At 41.3% G+C, this 17,757-nt stretch overlaps 1 long non-coding RNA gene across 3 annotated transcripts; it reads left to right on the forward strand.

Moving 5' to 3' along the window:
- Positions 1-1,001: 1,001 nt before the first annotated feature.
- Positions 1,002-17,282, forward strand: LOC118931752 (uncharacterized). Of its 3 annotated transcripts, XR_008992600.1 has the most exons (5): positions 1,002-1,124; positions 1,629-1,781; positions 2,159-2,257; positions 6,374-6,531; positions 7,008-7,793. It is a non-coding gene; the product is annotated as an uncharacterized LOC118931752 (long non-coding RNA). The 3 variants fall into 3 exon arrangements; XR_005032484.2 differs by lacking the exons at positions 6,374-6,531; positions 7,008-7,793 and adding an exon at positions 14,253-17,282; XR_005032485.2 differs by lacking the exon at positions 6,374-6,531.
- Positions 17,283-17,757: the final 475 nt, after the last annotated feature.

A 17,757-nucleotide genomic window follows, 5' to 3' on the forward strand; every position in this document is an offset into this window, starting at 1 on the left:
ATCAACAGGGAGCAATTCTTGGAGAGACCCAGGTCCAGGCACACATCTTGCCTAGTGAGTTCACTGGAGTAGGAATTAAACATTAAATAGCAAAGGCCCACTGAGACAGTAAATGAACATGTTCCATCCACAGGTGCTACGGCCAGGTAGTATACTTGAGGTTGTGACACAGGAAATGGCTATGGACTCTAGACCTTTGAGTCATAAGAGTCTCAGAGATTATTACTTTCTTTTCATTTAAAAGATAAGAAAATTTATAGTAACCTCCTCCCATAGCAGTAAGCAGAAGGAGGCATTTCATAACAATCATTCTACAAAGAATATTTACATTAGAGCAGAAAAAATCCTGCGGATTTGCAGCTGTGCATGGTTTTCTGTAGCAGCAATAATAGAGACAGAGCAAGGGAATCATATTTTAAAATCTTTATTCTTTCAAAATCAAGCTTTGGCCAGTTCTGCACTGAGATTAAGGTATTTCTAGTTTATATATAGCAGACTAATTTTATTCATTTCATGAACTATATCATATATGCGAACATACATATTTATCTTAGTTTGAATAGTAATAATGAATTCCCTTATACTGACCATCAAGCTTCCACAATAAAACATAACCAGTGTCAACCTGGTATCCATCTCTCGATCCATTTCCCTCACTTTCTCCACTCACAGAGGAAACTTTTCTTCATTTCAGGCCCCAGCGGCTTCCTAACTTTACTGCCTGCTCAGCCATGAACCAAAAAGATGTTATCGTTATTTTATAATGTATCCTGCAGTTTTATGTGTCCTGCAACAAGAGAGGTTTTTTGGTAAAACTGATACGCCACATTTCCAGAAACGGAAAGTCCATAGTTTTTTAGTACCCACTAAATACAGGCTTAAGGCAGAGGTGCTAGAGGAGGCGCTGGCCGTCCCCGGGGCCTTTCTCAGAGACTCCGCCCACCACCTCCAGCTGAGTAAGCCGCGGAGCACGTGACCTCGTCCACGCTCCTCTCCTGTTAGTGGGACTCAAGGCGTCTCAGACACCTGAAATAAGCAAGGTTTGATAATAAGCAGTGGAGAAACGGAGATCTCCTGGGTTCACGTGAGCCACTGGGTTTGAGAGCTTATGCAGAATCGGGACCGTGGGTACCACTTTCTTTCATGTTTACTTGGTTCTGCAGAGAGGAAGGATGAATGGGAGCAGTTCTACTTTTATTCCCTTGTGATTCCCAGCTGTACTCCTTGCCTATGGGTAATTTGCTTACTTATCCTTCCAATGGCTGTCTCTTGTTTGTTTGTTTGAACTAGTTTTAACGGGTTTCTTCTTGAATCCTTCAGTATCCCTGATGAACACAAGGCAGGGTCAGGGAGAAAGCATATGTGATAGAAACTGTTGTGGCCCCCCGTGTAAATAAACAGGGAGGTTAGCCAGGAAAACACAAACCTCTTCAAGTATTTGAAACAGAGAGAATTCGGCACAGGGAACTGGTAAGAAGGAGTGTTACTCAGCCAAGGGGTTGGGTCACGTCTGGGGTCCTGTCTGGCGACAGCTGGAGCCAAGGAGGAGGATGGCTGCAGCCAGAGAAAGCAGCCAAGGCAGAGTGGAAGGGGGAAACAGCTGGGCATTTTCCTTCCCCGTCCTGCAGCCTTCTGGGGGTGCCTTCCACCAGTGAAGTCGGCCGCAGCCTGCTGACCCCGGGACCTGGACTGTGCAGCAGAGAGGAGGAGGCGATGTAGATCCGAGGCCCGACACTGGTACGATGTGGAAACAAGGAATTCTTCTCTCACCTTCAGCAGAGGTAAGTGACCATGAATATCATGTGTGTAAAAACAACCTAAATGCCCACAATGGATATATGTTCAGCTGATTATGAAATATTATGTGGGCTTTGAAAAACAGTATTAAAAAGAATTTGTGATTATCTGAGAAAATATTTAAAGATTAAATAAAAATATAAAAATATTGCTTATAAGTTCAAATCAAGATTTGAATAAATGCAAAAGATATTATTGTGATTTCAACTATTTAAGCTATACATGGGAAAAATTGAAATAGTGATTAATGAAAGGTAAACATTGTTCTGTTTTGAAATTATGGGTTTTTATATTTTCTAATTTGTATGTTTTTGTATTGGGCCAATGATCAACACTGAGCACCTATTACTTTTATTCTCAGAAAAAAAGATTGTCCTCAGTACCTGGAATATGGACTACACTGGGTCACACAGCTCCCAGGAAGATTATCTGCCACATGGGGACATTACTATTAGAAATGGTAAGTACGATGCGCTCATGCTTCTGATATATTTAAATTTTTCCAAGCACTGTTAGTATTTTTTTAAATAATAACTACATGAGTTAGGTTTTCTTGCCTTGTAGATAAAGAAATAGAAACAAACAAGATTAGACTGGTGGTAAAAGGCCAAGCCAAAGTCAGAGTTGGGACTTGACTGACCCTTGTCAAAGGCCACCAGGGGAGCCATAAATGCTCCTCTTGACTAGTCATACTTTCTTCTTTTAAGACCTGTGGTAGGAATGCTCTTCTTCACCTCCTGAGAAGTATAGTCATTTGATTTGCTTTGGCCAATGAAATGTGAGCAGAAATAATAAGCTTCACTTCCAGGTAGAAAAATTTTAAAGCCAGAGTGCCATCAGTCATAGTCTTTTTCTCCAACTAGAAATCCTGGTAGCTCATGTAGGAATGAAGCCTCTGTAAGTGTAGGTCCCTGAGGTCCCCATCTTTGGACCTGCTTTCGGCATGTAGCATGAAAAAGAACAAAGCTTTCACTGGGTTAAGCCACTGAGATTTGGGTAATGTTTGTTTGCAAGCCTAACAACCCATTTTGGTCAAAACAGAAATTATTCTCTTCTTAGCACCAAACTGGGCTTCTTATGTTCCTATCCATTCTCAAAGATGATTAAATGGTAGAAATAAAACATACTGTCAACAAAATTAAAATATTAGGGTAAAATAGCTACAGATATATATTTTTATCTATAATAATTACATAAATGGTAAAAAAGTAATTGTCTAAGTTCACAGAGAGAGGGAATTAACACATGTAGTTTGGGTAAAAACTCAACACTATTTTTTGCTCTTTCTCTCCCTTCTTTTAAAAATATTTATTGGTTTCTTTCTTTTCTTTATCAAAAGCCAGGGCTGGGCTTGCCACAAGGAGGGTGATAGACAGGTGGGGTCAGGAGAACAGTTATGTGTAAGGAAATGGAGATTTTGGGGGCAAGGTTTCTCACTGTTGGGGAAGCGAAGTACAAATATGGAAAGGGAGAAGCTAGAATAAACCCTGTGGTGTTGGATTGGAATTGAAAATATCAGTGAGCAATCATGGTTTTCAATATAGTTAGAAGAGTGGAAATAAATATAGGATATATATGTGTATGTGTGTATATACACATGCATAAATACACACATGCACATACCAATATACATACATGTACATATGTACATATAGATAAATGATTCCCAGGGCTGGGTCAAGCAAAGAACAAGGTGAGTCTGGACCATCTTTTTTTGTGATAGTAAAGAAATGATCGAAGAATGATGGCAGCGTGCCAAAAGTTCACATATGTAGCAGCTCCCACTGGCCAAACTTGGACCATATAAGCATTCAAAATAACTAATATTAGAATGTATTACAATATGTTAAATAAAAGAGGAAACCATGAGTCCACATTGATATAAGTAAATGAATGAACAGATTAATGAATGGAGAGAGGAAGCTCTTTCTACCGATAGGAAATCAACTAATAAAAATGTAGAAGGAATGATGGTACTAGAAAACCCTCTTCTCCATCATGGTAATAACTAATCCAGGCAAGAAATATACCAAGAGGTGCTAAAACTTGTGGGCAAAAATTGGATGAAGAATAGGATTTTTCTTTGTCTCAAAATATCACCTCACAATACATTTATTAATCACAAAGAAAAAAAGGGTTACTTTATAATGGAGAAACCTGACAGACACCATCTCAATCAAAGGAATCAAAGCAAACACCAGTTACAGGACGAACAGCTCTGGGCCACTGCAAAGAGCAATGTGCCACTGAACAGGGTGCATGTGGGGGAAGGACAGCGTCTGTGATATTCCCTCCACAGAATATGTATTTGGGACCCAATCATGAGGAAGCATTGGAAAACCCAAACTAAAGAACTTTCCACAGAGTGACTGGTCTACAATCTTTGAAAATAGCAAGTTCATGGATATCAGGAAGACTCAGGAACATACCAGGTTGAAAAACTAGAGGCACTGACAACAGGCTCCGTGGATGGTCCTAGTGTGGCCCTTCTGCTATAAGGGAAGTTGCAAAGACATTTAGCAGAACTTGAATCGGGCTCTGGGTCAAGAAGTTATGGGAGGATTTTCTACAATTCTTGCAAATTTTCTGTAAGTTTGGAATTGCCTGTGTGCATGGCGCAATAGGTTCCCAGTAACTGATAAAGAGAAGGCAGGGAGTGGTGAGTGCAGAGGATACAGTGCCTGGGAGAGACCACAGGGCATCATCCAGATTTCAGTATTGCTAACAAAGTCAGCCTCACGTGAACTCCCACGGTTCTGCTGCAGTGAGTGGGTGGTGAGGACTGAGGACAACGTGGGGTGGGTGAAGGGGCTTTCCAATTTCCCAAAAGTCTTCTTAGCACAGGCAGGTGAGAGAAGAGCAAGAGGACAAACAGGCAGGCACAGAGGTACATGACCGGTATCCAGGGGAAGCTGTGACAGCAGCAGCCAAGCAGACAGGAGAGTCCTGGGGAGAAAGGCAAGAGGGGGCAGTAAGCAGTGACCAAGTGCCCTGCAGTGGGGTGGGTGCAGGAGCCTTTGCATAGGAAAAGAAGGAGGAGGCGGGCATCTGAGAAGCCAAAATTAGACAGCCAGGGAGCAAAATGGGGCAAAAAGAAGCCAGAGTAGAGAACTGAAGCAAAAATATATAAAAACTAAAGACAAAGCATCAAAATGTGATACCTTGATAAGAAGCAAAAGGTCAGCAAGACCTCCTAAAGATAGGTGGATTATTTATTGGTGTTAGAAAGTGAGCTTATAGAAAATTGAAAGCATTTTTGTGCCTGAGAGTTCATGGGAAAGGCTGTTGGATAGGAGGCAGAAATACAAATTTTAAGAGGAGGAAAAAGCACAGGCAGAAAAAAATAAGAGAGCATACATACATAGTTGATGTATAAAGATTATACTACCTGTAATGTGATAAGGCATGAAGTTTGAATGACCACAGCCTAGTATTCACAAGTGGCAGGAAAAAAGAGAGAGAGAGAGAGAGATCTCCCTTTAAAATTGCATCCTAAGGGCAAGTAGGAAACCTGTTTAGTATGTTACATCATTCTAGAATCAGAGGAAGCAGAGGAGAGAGAAAAGGCTCACTCATTATTCCTAGTCTGGAACTTCAGGCTTCTGGTCTGATGGGCGGGAAGGCGCACGAAAGGTTTCCTCCACAGCCTGAGGACAGTCATGTTAGCATCTTGGGTACCTGATACAAGTGCCAGCCACTTAGCAATTGCTCAGTAAATGTTTTACTCTCTGGCAAATAAAGGTTTCTCTCAAAGGGTAAAAGCAAACAAAGAAAAATGGAGAGGTCTGTTTTGTTAGGTGAAATCTCTGTAAAATAACAGGAATAAGTAATTACAGAACGAAATTGAGGCTACTTTTCTGATTTTATTTTAAGACGTTTTGAAACCATTTATTTTAAGACATTTTGAAACCAGATTTTTGCCAGTAATTTATCACTCTAAATTACAGGTCTGGTAACCATTGCTAGCCAGTATTAAGAAAGTACCATGTAAAATTTCAAATAGACCCTGACTACAGAAAAGAATAAAAATAATTCTGGAGAGGGTAGAATGTTTTCCTTTTTAAAAATGTAAAATGGAAAGGTGTCATCTTCTGATAGGAAAGACTAAGTTTCAAGGAAGACTTGAATTTAGGGAAGATAGAATCTTGAAAATCATAAAGAATGGTAAGCCATTTTGAAAGGTAAGGCAGCAGGCAGGGCTGTCAATTTAATTACTTCCATTGACCTCCACTGATGGAGAAATGCTCTCGGTTGAGGATAAATGGTCAGAAGGGACCAGACATCAAGTTGTCCTAAAGTCACAAAGCCACGGTCATATCATAATAAGGGACTGTGATAAGTCAGGGTTCTCTAGAACCAATCCAATGTATACAAAGAGATTTATTTTAAGGCACTGACTGAAAAGTCCCATAGTCTGCAAGCTGGAGACATAAGAAGCTAGTGGTGTAAATTCCATCTGAGTCGACAGGTCTGAGAAAGCAGGAGCACTGTAAGTCCCAGGCTGAGGGCAGAAGACCAGCAGGAGGGCGGAGAAAGTGAGTGACTTCTCCTCTCCTCCCCTTTTTGTTCTATTCAGACCCTCAGCAGATTGGGTAATGCCCACCAGCATTGAGGAGGACAAGCTGCTTTACTCAGTCTGCAGAGTTAAATGCTAATCTCATCTGGAAACACTCTCACAGACCCACCTGGAAACAATCTTTACCCAATACCTGGGCTCCCTGTGATCCTGTCAAGGTGACATGTACATTTAACCATCCTGGGGACTGATTCAAAGAAAATGATTCAGGGTGAATTTGAAAGATAACTCGCATTGTAAACTGAGGTCAAAAACATTCTAATTTATAACTAACAATAAAGGGCACAGAATTATAGATTAAGGTTTTTTATTTAAAAAAAAAAAACTATATCCAAGTGAAAGATAGAAATAGTTTTCTTTAAAAACTATTTATTCCCCAGGCTCTTCTTTCTCAGTGATTTAGCTAGAGAATTAAAGCAAACCAGGAAAACTATGGAATACACTGATTTTCAAATACCTTCTCTGGTACTGAGTTTTACAAACCCAGAATTCAAATAAATGGTGACAGGGAAAGTCACAGTGTGAACAAGTTTCAATGAAAACCTGAAATATTAATTTAATTCCATTCTGCAGAGTGGAGTGCTCTCAAGGTGAATGAATCAGTGTAGAACTCAAACCTTTTCTTTCTTTTTAGAGAGAGTTTACCGCCCCTCCAGCCTTATACACATTGGATTGGCTTTGCCTCCTCAAATATAGCTCTGGCCAAAAGGCTGGATGGGACATGCTGAGAGGATGGGGCCTCAGTGTGATCAGAAGTTCTGAATAGACGACTCCCTTGGGAGCCCTGTTTCCAGAAGGAAGACAAGAAAGACAACAGAGAAGCCAGAATTCCCACAGGGTCATGTAGTCGTTCTCATGGAAAACCTTTGATTAGATGGGACCTCGAGACCCTAAAGTGGAAGGAATATTTTGCATCTCTATGTTCAAAAAGCAATTATTGAGCACCCACTATGCATGAAGCTCTTTTCTTGACACTCAGGCTCTGTTTCCAACTTGGAAAGCTAAGCAAGTGCAGTGTCAACAATGAAGTGTTGGCTGATCGTGGCTGAGAAGAGAAAGGCAGGCAGTGAAGGCTGAGATGAAAACGGGGAAATAGCTATTCTCTGCTAAGAAAGTGGAAAATTCAGGCGAGAGTGTTGGGCTGCATGGATAGTGCATAGTCTGCAACAGGCATTGTTTAACTGAGGCAGGGCTTCCCTGCATTTTGAGACAGTTTTTATTTTTGGCTTTCTTTTTAGAACAACTTCTATACTGCTGCAAGACAGGATGATGGAATAAACATTTGAAGGTCATCCAGATTTAAAATTTTGTGTGATTATGTTCTCCATCTTGCATTATTTGTAGACTATTTCTATTCTTAAATATGCCAAATGCTTAAGAGGGACAAGTCACTGAATTAAACATCTTGGGGCCCAAAGGGAAGGAGAACATAGCCTCTGAATTTAAGTGACTCATAAAAAGAGATAAAGCAAATGCCCAAATAATACTCTGTTTTTAAACTGATATCAAAACAGTAAAAATAAACCACAATCAAAAATCACTTCATACCTATCAGAAAAGTTCTAGTCTATTGATTGCCAAAATTTCCCCTGATTATTCTTCCTGTCCATGCCCTTTGCAGTGTAATTTTGCAGCTCTTTCTATAACAAAGTCTAGTTCCCCACCTCTTGAAACTGAGTTGACCCTGTGGCACTGGCCCACAGAAAGAAGCAGAAGTGATAGTGTACCAGTTCTGAGCCCAAACCTCAAGAGGTCTTGCACATTTCCTCTTTCTCTCATAACTCTGTCACCAGCATGAGACCCAGGCCAATCTAACATGCTGGAGAATGAGAGAGCAACATGTGGAGGTAAGCACAGTTGTCTCATCTAAGGCTGTCATAAGCCACCTCATGGCGAGCAAACCCCCTTGCGTGTAACAGAGCCCAGCCAAGATTAGCAGACCTTTCTGTCGTCACATAGCTGTCTGCGGAAACATGGGCAACCCCAGTTGATCCCATAGGAACCACTCAGTTGACCTGTAGAATTGAGAAGACACTAAATATTTAGCATAGAATCTACTACAGTTTGGTTATTGGTTACTCGGCTTTCATGTGACAATTGTTAATTGACACCAAGGTTTTCATGAGGTAGTGGACTTTCAACAGAACCATGAAGAATGAGGAGGACTGTGACAGGCAGTGATCAAAAGGGAGGATTTCAGGTCAAAGGAACTGCGTGAATAAAACCATGGAGTGAGAAAGCCCAAGATAAGTTCATGGAAAGGCAACAGCCCGGTTAAACGAAAAGGGCTCAGAGTTTCATGATGTCAACCGTAGGAGCTGATCTGGAGGGGTGGCTGTCCTCTAGACAAGAAGCCCTATTGACAGAGAGTTTGTTCGGACACAGGCCTCTTAGATGCTGGGGCTACGGAATATAATTTGCACCCCTCACTGGGCTGGACCAAAAAAGTGCAAGAAATGGAAAGAGTCAAATCTTACCATTGCACCTACTTTACACATGCATCTGAGCAGGACAAGGAAGCAAATATAGTCATGAAATGAATATGACATGACTGGATGGTGGAATAGAGAATTGAAACAAGTGAATACAGATATTTTCTCTGAGATAAATTTTTTATTTCACTGGAACTTAGAAGCATTCAAATTAAATTTTTGTATTGGCTTGTTATTTTGCCAAGAAAATGAATTCAGTAGCATGTAGGTGTTACTGAGATGTTATCACACTGGACTGCCTCAAAAATCCTTGGGGAAGTAGGTTGCATGTGAATAATCAATAAATAACTAATCCTTTTCTCAAGAAACTGGAAGAAAAACAAAAATACAGTGTTGACTTCCTCATATTGATTGTTTGCCTTTACTTTATATTCCCCCTCCCACTTCACGTAATTGCCAGGAGGCGAGGTGACCTTTCTGTGTTTAATTACCCCAAAAGAAACATGTAAGAAATGAATGTCAGAGGAAGAGGGAAGTCCGTATTCCTGAATGTCTTGTCACCCCAAGCTCTTTCCTCTTTCTGTGGGTTATGTGAGCCTTGTTTGCAGGGAACAGAAAATGAAATGGAGAAAGCATGTGGCTGTGCAGCCAGAGAAGGTGGAATAGGGTCAGAGGCAACTAAGCAAAAAACATGTCTCTGCAAATAAGAGCCTCAGTCTTCTGAGTCACTCTTTGGAGTGCAGTTGTTCCTAAACAGTACCTTCCTGGGAATCCTTCAGACAGAATTCTCAACTTGGAGTCTTCTATCTGGGAGCTCCCAGTAATTAGATCCCATTATCTTGCCCAACTACATGACCATTTCCAACCTGGTTATTGCATAGACAGAGCCTCTTGCATAAACAATGCCAAAGAGAATAAGGAAGATGTTTCAAAGATAATGCTACTCAGTCAAGTGTCACATACCACTTTCTCCTGTGAGCACAGAGAAGATGATATTAATTTCCTCTCTCATTACTTTATTTGCATCTGATGCCTTAGGTGTCTAATAAAAGCTACTTTACTTCCCTGTATTATTTCCTGACTTAGTGACTATTTTATTTCACTCTTATGGGGCTTGATAAGAGGTGCAGGGAGTGACACAGAACGTCGATTTGAATCATAAGATTTCTCATTTGCCGTCTGGGCACTGAGACAGAGCAGCTCGACCCCATTTCATAGCCCTCCAGCCAGAGTCCATGATGGCAGGGAGACAATTCAGGGTTCTTGAGCATGTGTGTGCCAGGGGACATTGTAGAAGGCTTTTGAGAAACAACTCAAAAATTAACCTTTAGTGGGAGTTAAGAAAACAAAGTAGTGTAGGGAGCAAGTGAAGGGAACAAAGAAAGGAATTATGTCTATGTTAAAGAATCTGGTTTGTACAGGCTAGAGATTATGGTTTTGCTTAGTATCTGCTCAGAGAGTACCAAAGCTAGATAGTCTTAGGAATTAAAACCTCCAAACTCCTCATTCCACCAAGGGGAAACTGAGGCCAATAAAGGCAAAGATGTTTGCCATATATAGATCTTTCATCTTCCACTTGAGGATGACTACACTATGAGTTTTACCTGGAATCACCCATGCTCCAGCCTAGGGACCTGCCCTTCACCACACACCCCTGCGTATGCACACACAAGGTCCCACAGGCCTCAGATTTCTGAACACTGAGCCATTCATCTCTATCATGCCATCCCCAAAGCCAACAACCCAAAGGACACACATTAGTATGAGTGCTTGAGTGGCCACCTCAGTGACGAAACCAGATTGATGGGCTTCACCAAACAGATGCCCATCGTGGCCTGGTTCCCCCGACCCCACACTACTAAACTCAGACTCAAAGACTTGATTGAACTACTTCAAATTACTTTCCCTCTATCTCAGCAGATTGTCTGTTGCTCGAAAGAAAGTGAACATTCTCACCCTTCCTGCACTGGGTAGTTTCTTAAGGCTACCAGCTGCTGGGGGGATGATGGCCAGAGTGTTTCTTAATAGAGATACATAATCCCAGATGTCTGATCATAAGGCCTGCAGGCCCAGTCTTCAGGTGCTAGCCTGGAAAAGGGACAGGTGCCAGTACTGCTCGTGAAATGTGATTTCTTCTCTTGCCCACAGAAAAGGCATTGTAAAACCGGGTGAGCGTATGGATTTCAAGGACTGAGATAGTGATTCTTCACCTGTGCCAAGGAAGTAACTACATTTTCCCCCAATCGTATTTTGCAAATTATCGTTTGGCTTTGCCTATGGACACCAGATTCATCAGCATACTAGCAACTTTCTATGGGCATATTCCACACAGTGTTGGGAATCGACTTCAGTATCATCTACCTATCATCATTGCCTCTTCAACAAATGTCTCCTTATCTCCAATTTCTATGCTCAAGAATATCAGTTTTCATGTTGCAGCTTGAGAACCTTGATTTAAATCCCTGATTTATTTATGGGAGTATGGGAGAGTTCAGACATGTTTTCATATGCACCGAGATGTCAGAGAAATTAAAGTAGAGGCAGATTTTTCATATCAGTCAAAGACTAATTACAACTGTGCTTTCCAGCAAACCAGTGATTGTAGGCTAATTTTCAGTTATGAAACAGAAACTGAGGTTAATGAGGCTAATTGTGTTTACCGGCATTTTTGAACAAAAGAAAAGAAGCCAACTCAGTTTTGAAGAGAGCTCTTTGTTAGGGACAGATTGGGGAAAATTGCGACAGTTGTACCACCATTTGCTGAAACTGCTTAGTGCCATGCTCGGGAAAGGAACCTCCTTGAACATTAGCTGGCAGTTCAGAAAATCAAGTCCTTAGATAATGAGACTTTCCTGATCCAAAGGTCACTGCTTATGACAGTGATAGCTGAAATCTTGAAAGCAATATGACAAGGAAACATTCAAGTGGACAACCCTTGATTCTGTCCTATTGTGCAAGAGGAAGAGGCAGAGGGAATTGTCATGTACAGATGCCTGATAAACAAAGATCTGGCTGTGCTGCCTTCTAAAAGTTGAGGGAGGTGACAGGGACAAGGAGCCACCTGTGAAGATACCGCGTCTGGCCGGAGACTAATGTGGCCCTGATGGTGCAGAGCGAGCTGACTGCAGTACTGCCTGACTCCCCCTTGTGATTGCCCATAAATGGTTCATCCATCCTGTCCAACAATTCAGTCAAGCAAGAAGATTGGCTGTTACAATTCCTAGGAAAAATCATCAGTCAAGAAGCCAGAGTTTCCTGAGGCCATGAACAGTTTACCATGTAAGAGAACAAGCATCTACTGAGTACCAAGTTCATGGAATAAAGAAAAATGCTTCTGTGCTAAAGTCTGCTTCAGTTTGGAATAGGAGGCAGCAAGGGCTGCCCATATTTCCCATATGGGCTTTGCCCACTTGCTCTGGAGCTCCTTCCCTTTGACCATACTAGCCCACAGGGCAGAGTTGGCTGTCTCTAGATGAGGTTGGTAATGCAGCCACCGACGTCCAGTCACTTTGGTTCTAAACTGAAGTACTAAGATCTTGATGTTTAAAGAGGCCCCTACAGAGTTCTTCGGGGGCATTAAACACTCTAGTGGTGAAACAGCTTTAAAGAGGACGGTAGTATTTTGGAATGCATCACATTGCCTATTATGATGCTAAACAACATGCCCTGTTTTAAAGGAGGTCTCAGTTTCTTCACCCTGAATTGTTTGAAGTAACTTAATCTATTGATACTTGTCATGACAATGATGTGCTCCTGACCCAGCCAGGGTTACCCGAGCACATGCTGCATGCCTGAGGAGTACAAGAGAGAGAGAGAGAACAGGACTTGCACTGAAGTTTGTTCTGTCAGGAAGACCACACCTACCCACAGTCCACAAAACTGGGCATGAAACAAATCATATATTTTAAGACTGTCCCATTGTGTTTAATTAAATGCTGCAGTGCAAAACACAAGTGCTGTAAACACTCAGCAATCAAAGCTCATTCACATTCAGCAAGACTCCGTTCAAAGGCAGCCTCTTTGCTCTCTCATCTCCCTAGTCACTGTCAACCCCATTTTCCTCAGGGTTCCCAAGTCACAGGGCTTCCACCTTGAGTTAGCACTGATTTCACCATGCCTTCTCAGTATGCTTATCAACTTCACTAACTGTTTTCTTTTTAAACTGTAAGCTTTTGAGGACAGGGAACAGAACCCACCTTATATATTCTTCTCAGCGCATAATATTGACATAAAGTAGGCACTCAATAAACATTTACTGAAAGGAACATAAAAGAAGGGCAGTTATTTGTGTTTTTTAGAGCTTATTGGGGAAAAAGTCCTCCATAATAATATGAGAAATAAGCCAAAGTCGCCAAGAGTCAGAGAGATAAGGACTTAGGTAAGAGAAAAAGAGTTTGAGTTTGACTTTTTAAGGAAGGGAGAAAAGACGGAACAAATAGAAAAGCAACCAATTTTGTGGATGAGTGGTGGGGGCAGGGTAGGGATCAATAATGGGGGATCTAAGGATAGGAGAAAAGTTGAGACAGATTTTGGAGATCTTAGAGAAATTAGTTTAAGAAGCTTAAGGTTGCCAAAATTCAATTCATTGATCTTTTACTTTCCTGTCTGAAATGCATAAAGATAATTCTGGGATGGGCTTATGTGAACTCAAAAACATGTTTATGGCTGTGAGCTTGCAAGTCGGGATGCCTGCTCCCCTGGTCTTTTAAAGGCTGGAGGAGTAGGGTGCTTAGGTCAGCAACAAAGGTTTAGAATTAACCCTATGTACAAGAAGTGCTTTATCAAAAGTCAGGCTGCCTTCTAAAAAGGTGTCATTTATTGTGGTGATCCAGGCTGCGTCTGTATGCACAAAATAGCATGGCTACTATGATTGGTCTAGTCTGACAGCCATATTCACGTGGGCTTGGCTCTTAAGGTCTGATACTAGCTCTCCAGAGTCAACAGGATTAATCAGTCATTTTCCATTGTGGTGTTTTTCAGATATCACCACCTGTGCAGGGCACAGATTTCACATTAGATTTTCCTATTTTCCCATGGCATGTACAACTTTATTTTAGGGGAAAACCTATGAGCATGCTAGTTTGCAAATACTACATAATCGTCTAAAGATGGTAGACTGGCTTCTTTTTCTGTGGCCATAGGCCTGAGTGTGAACATCCTCATTCATCTAAGGGCCATTTGGTCACAATAAGGCTTTGAGGTCACTTGAATTCTGACAAACTATGCAGCCATCTCCAGAGCTCGCTGTGGCATAGCTGGCACATGGGTGGTTCCCTGTGGGCACAGAGGCTCAGCTCATGAACACTTTATGTCTATGAGTTAAGGACGTTTTAGTTTTGAGTAGAAAACTAGTACAGAGTGGCACCCGAATTTCCCCATGTCTAGTCACTGGATGCACTATTGTTTGCAAAAGTATCCCAAAAAGATGCATTCTTGCTATTTTACAGAGGGAGAAGGCAGAGGAGGAAGCAACCACCATCCTGCTGTCACTGTTGCCAAAACGTAGCCGGATAGTTCCTCCTGTTTTCCAGTCTAGCATTCTGGACGACTCTTTAATCTTCTTCTTTCTAACCTCAAGTTAAAAAGTATTCTGAAGGTGAAGAGAAAAAAAAAGTATGAAAGTTCCCAGGACAGATCCAGCCCTTATGCTCTTCACAGTCTGCCCACTCTTGGCTTTGAGGCCTTTACTCCAACTACAGCACCTGTCGCTCCCGCACATGCCCTGTGGTTGCCTGCTTTGTTCACTCGGTGCGCTCCCAGTGCCCAGCCCCCACCCTCTGCCCAGCACCAGAAGGGCACAGCATTCTTGAGGGGCTGGCTCAAGTGCCATCTCTTCTGGGACGTGGGCAGAGCTTGTCACTCCCTCCTCAGCCACTCGTCCACTACCTGGTTTGTCATATGGTAGGAAAGTCAGTGTTTTGATGACTGTGTCCCCTGATCACTTGTGAACTAAATAAGGGTATGGAATGTGTTTATGCTCCTCCTATAGTGGATGGCATGAATTAGGTGTTCAGAAATCATTTGTACTGAATGAGTGAATGAATGGGTGGGTGAAAAGCTAAGTGAATTAAACAGTAAGGGTAAAACAGGCAAGGGCTCTCTCCATTTCCACCTGAGTGAAACATTTCTAAATAGGGCAAGGATACCATTTAGCACTCTGTAGATTCTTCCATGGCCTAAATTATACTTTGAGCATAAGATGAGAAGTTTTGAATTTAGTTGTAGAGGAATCTGGTAACCAATAGGACAGAAAGAGTCCAAAGGGATAAATAGCACCAATGGCACACTGCTACCTCACTGGGGAACAGAGCAAATTTGCTGCCTTAACAGAGCAGACTTTTCTGCTGTGTGTATGTGTGTGTGTGTGTGTGTGTGTGTGTGTGTGTGTGTGTAGGGGGTGCAGGGAGTGGACATGCACACATGAAGGACCCATGCATATGTGAGGGAAACATGTACAGATGGAGTAGGAGGCGGGTCATGAATGAGAAGCGTAGAGCACACGGAGGTGGATTTGAGTACCTAGAGTTAATAACAGACTACCCACAAATATAGAAAGCACTTTCACACTGAAAACTGTCATAACAAAAATCTCAAAATTAAAGAAAGTTTGCAGATTTCTAGAAATAACTTTAACCTCAGTCATTTAAAAAAATAAAAATGAGTGCTTATGATTGCAACATACAACATTATCTCACTCTTCTCCATATTATCAACTTTATTTCTTCATATGCTTTCATTTTTTTTAAATGCCAAATTTTTGTCTCCCACATGAAAGGCAGGGAGAACCCCTCGCTGTCTGGCTGGGCTGAGTTCTGTCTTCCTGGCACGAGGGGGCCAAGTGCTCAGCACTAACCGGAACCAGACTTCATTAAGGCGGTTCTGGCAGCAAACAGGAAACAAAATGTGCTGATATAATGCTCTGGGAGAAGTGACTCTAAGAAGTCAGCACTTCCCAGGTCTACTGAATTCCACAGTATAGGAAATCTGTCTATCTGCAATTTGTAATTTCATGTACAAGTGTGTAGTTATAATTTCATTTACAAAGTGAACCACCATCATTAACATAGATCATTCTGTCAAATAGGATTGTCGATGATGCCACCATGCTGTGGTGCATAAAAATTCATTAGGTCTACTTTATACTAACAAATAGTTTTACTATTAGGCCTGGTTTCTAATGAAAAAATGGGAGGTTAAAGATTATTTCTTCACCAAAAAAGCATTTTCATCATTTTTTTCTCTAAAATTATTTGAATAGCTGCCTAAATTCTTAAAGTCTCCCTGTATGTGTAACTATAGATAAAAATGTGCTTTGTCTGAAAATAAAATGCTTTCAAAAGCATTTTTTTTTTTTGCTTTCTAAATGAAGGCAAGAAAGAAAAAAAAACTATGTTTTGTGGGAAGAATGTTTCAAGTTTAATTCAATTACAGAATCTCATGATTCAAAGGAACTTGAGAGATCATCTGATAGAAGTCTTCCCTGAATTATTGAATCCCAGTCCAAGTGGGCATCAGCCACTAGGCGGCTCTTCGAATGACAAGAAAAACAAGATAGGGCATCTCATTTGTTTCCTGAATGTTCTCATTGTTTAAAGTTTTGAGTTTAATCTGCCTCCTTAAAATTCAGGTCTAGTTCTATATATTGGAGCTACACAAAACTTCCTCTTTTACATATCAGCTTAACCCACCACCTTCAGCCTTGAGTGGAATTAAAGTTGCTGAGGGTGTGCTTTTAAGCAGTCATATCCTACCTACATGATAATATCCCTTTTTGAGAAAATTAGGGCAAGTTCATGGTCAGCACCAATAAGCCATTGAGAACTTCTAAGGCTGCCTCATCCAACTGGGTGGCCATTAGCCAAATGTGGTTGTTAGCACTTGAAACATGGCAGGTCTAAACTGAGATGTGCTGTATGTGTAAAGTATGCAGCAGATCTTGAAGACTTGTATGGAATAAAAGGAAAATATTTCACTAATATCTCATATTGATTATATGTTGAGAAGTAATACATTGAATAAAACATGTTTATTAAAGTTAATTTCACTAGTTTTTAAAACCGTTTTTAATGTAGTTACTAGAGAATTTAAAATCATAGATTGTCCAGTCATACTTTCACCATAAAACTTACTGCAGTTTGTACCAATGTTACCGTGTGTGCGCATGCGTGCATGGAATGTGCATGTTTATATATTCATCTGTCTGATATTTGTATCTCTTGTCAAGTAGGTGCTTCATGCAGAAGGGGACTCCACCTCATTCATTTTTTATTCTCAATACTTACCACAGTACCTAGCACTCCGTAGCTATAAAATAATTTTGTTGAATGTTTCAACAAACGGAGCATATCTAGGGCCAATTTCAGCATCATTAGAGTCCCCAAACATGCCATTCTGAGTTCTGAGGATTCAACTGAGAAGCAATATAAAAATTTGAGATTTGAGTGGACATTAGTGAGGATGAAGCCAAGACAGGCTACAAAATGGGCCTACAAAGGGGACCCCCTTATGCATACAGGGTGGTACCTGCCTTTTTAATCATTAAAGGTCTTCTGTCAACCACCACCTGATTGAGTTCTTGTGCAGCTTCCTTCTTCCCACGGAGCAATCTTTGTTCTCTAACAGAGACACACAAGCTTAGACATACTTGGTTTTCTGGGAAGTTGGTAGACTTGTTCTAATTTCCTTGGGTGTCCTTTATGCCCAACATTATAGGCGATTACATAGGTTTCCATGTGTGCCTGGTCAGGAATTCATTCTTTCCAGCTAGAAAGCACAAAATAAGCTTGTTTTTGTTTTTCTTTTTTAAGCTTTCCAGGAGGCTTATGCAGAGAGCAAAGGACATGAGCTGATAGGATTGGGAAAAGACAGAGGGGCAAGTATAAGGCAGGGGCCAGGCTAGCCTTGTGTTTGTCACACCCTTAAGAGCAGCGCTGTCCTGTAGAAAAACTGTGC

This window comes from Manis pentadactyla, chromosome 11 (genome assembly GCF_030020395.1).
Source record: "Manis pentadactyla isolate mManPen7 chromosome 11, mManPen7.hap1, whole genome shotgun sequence".
Taxonomy (NCBI): Eukaryota; Metazoa; Chordata; class Mammalia; order Pholidota; family Manidae; genus Manis; species Manis pentadactyla.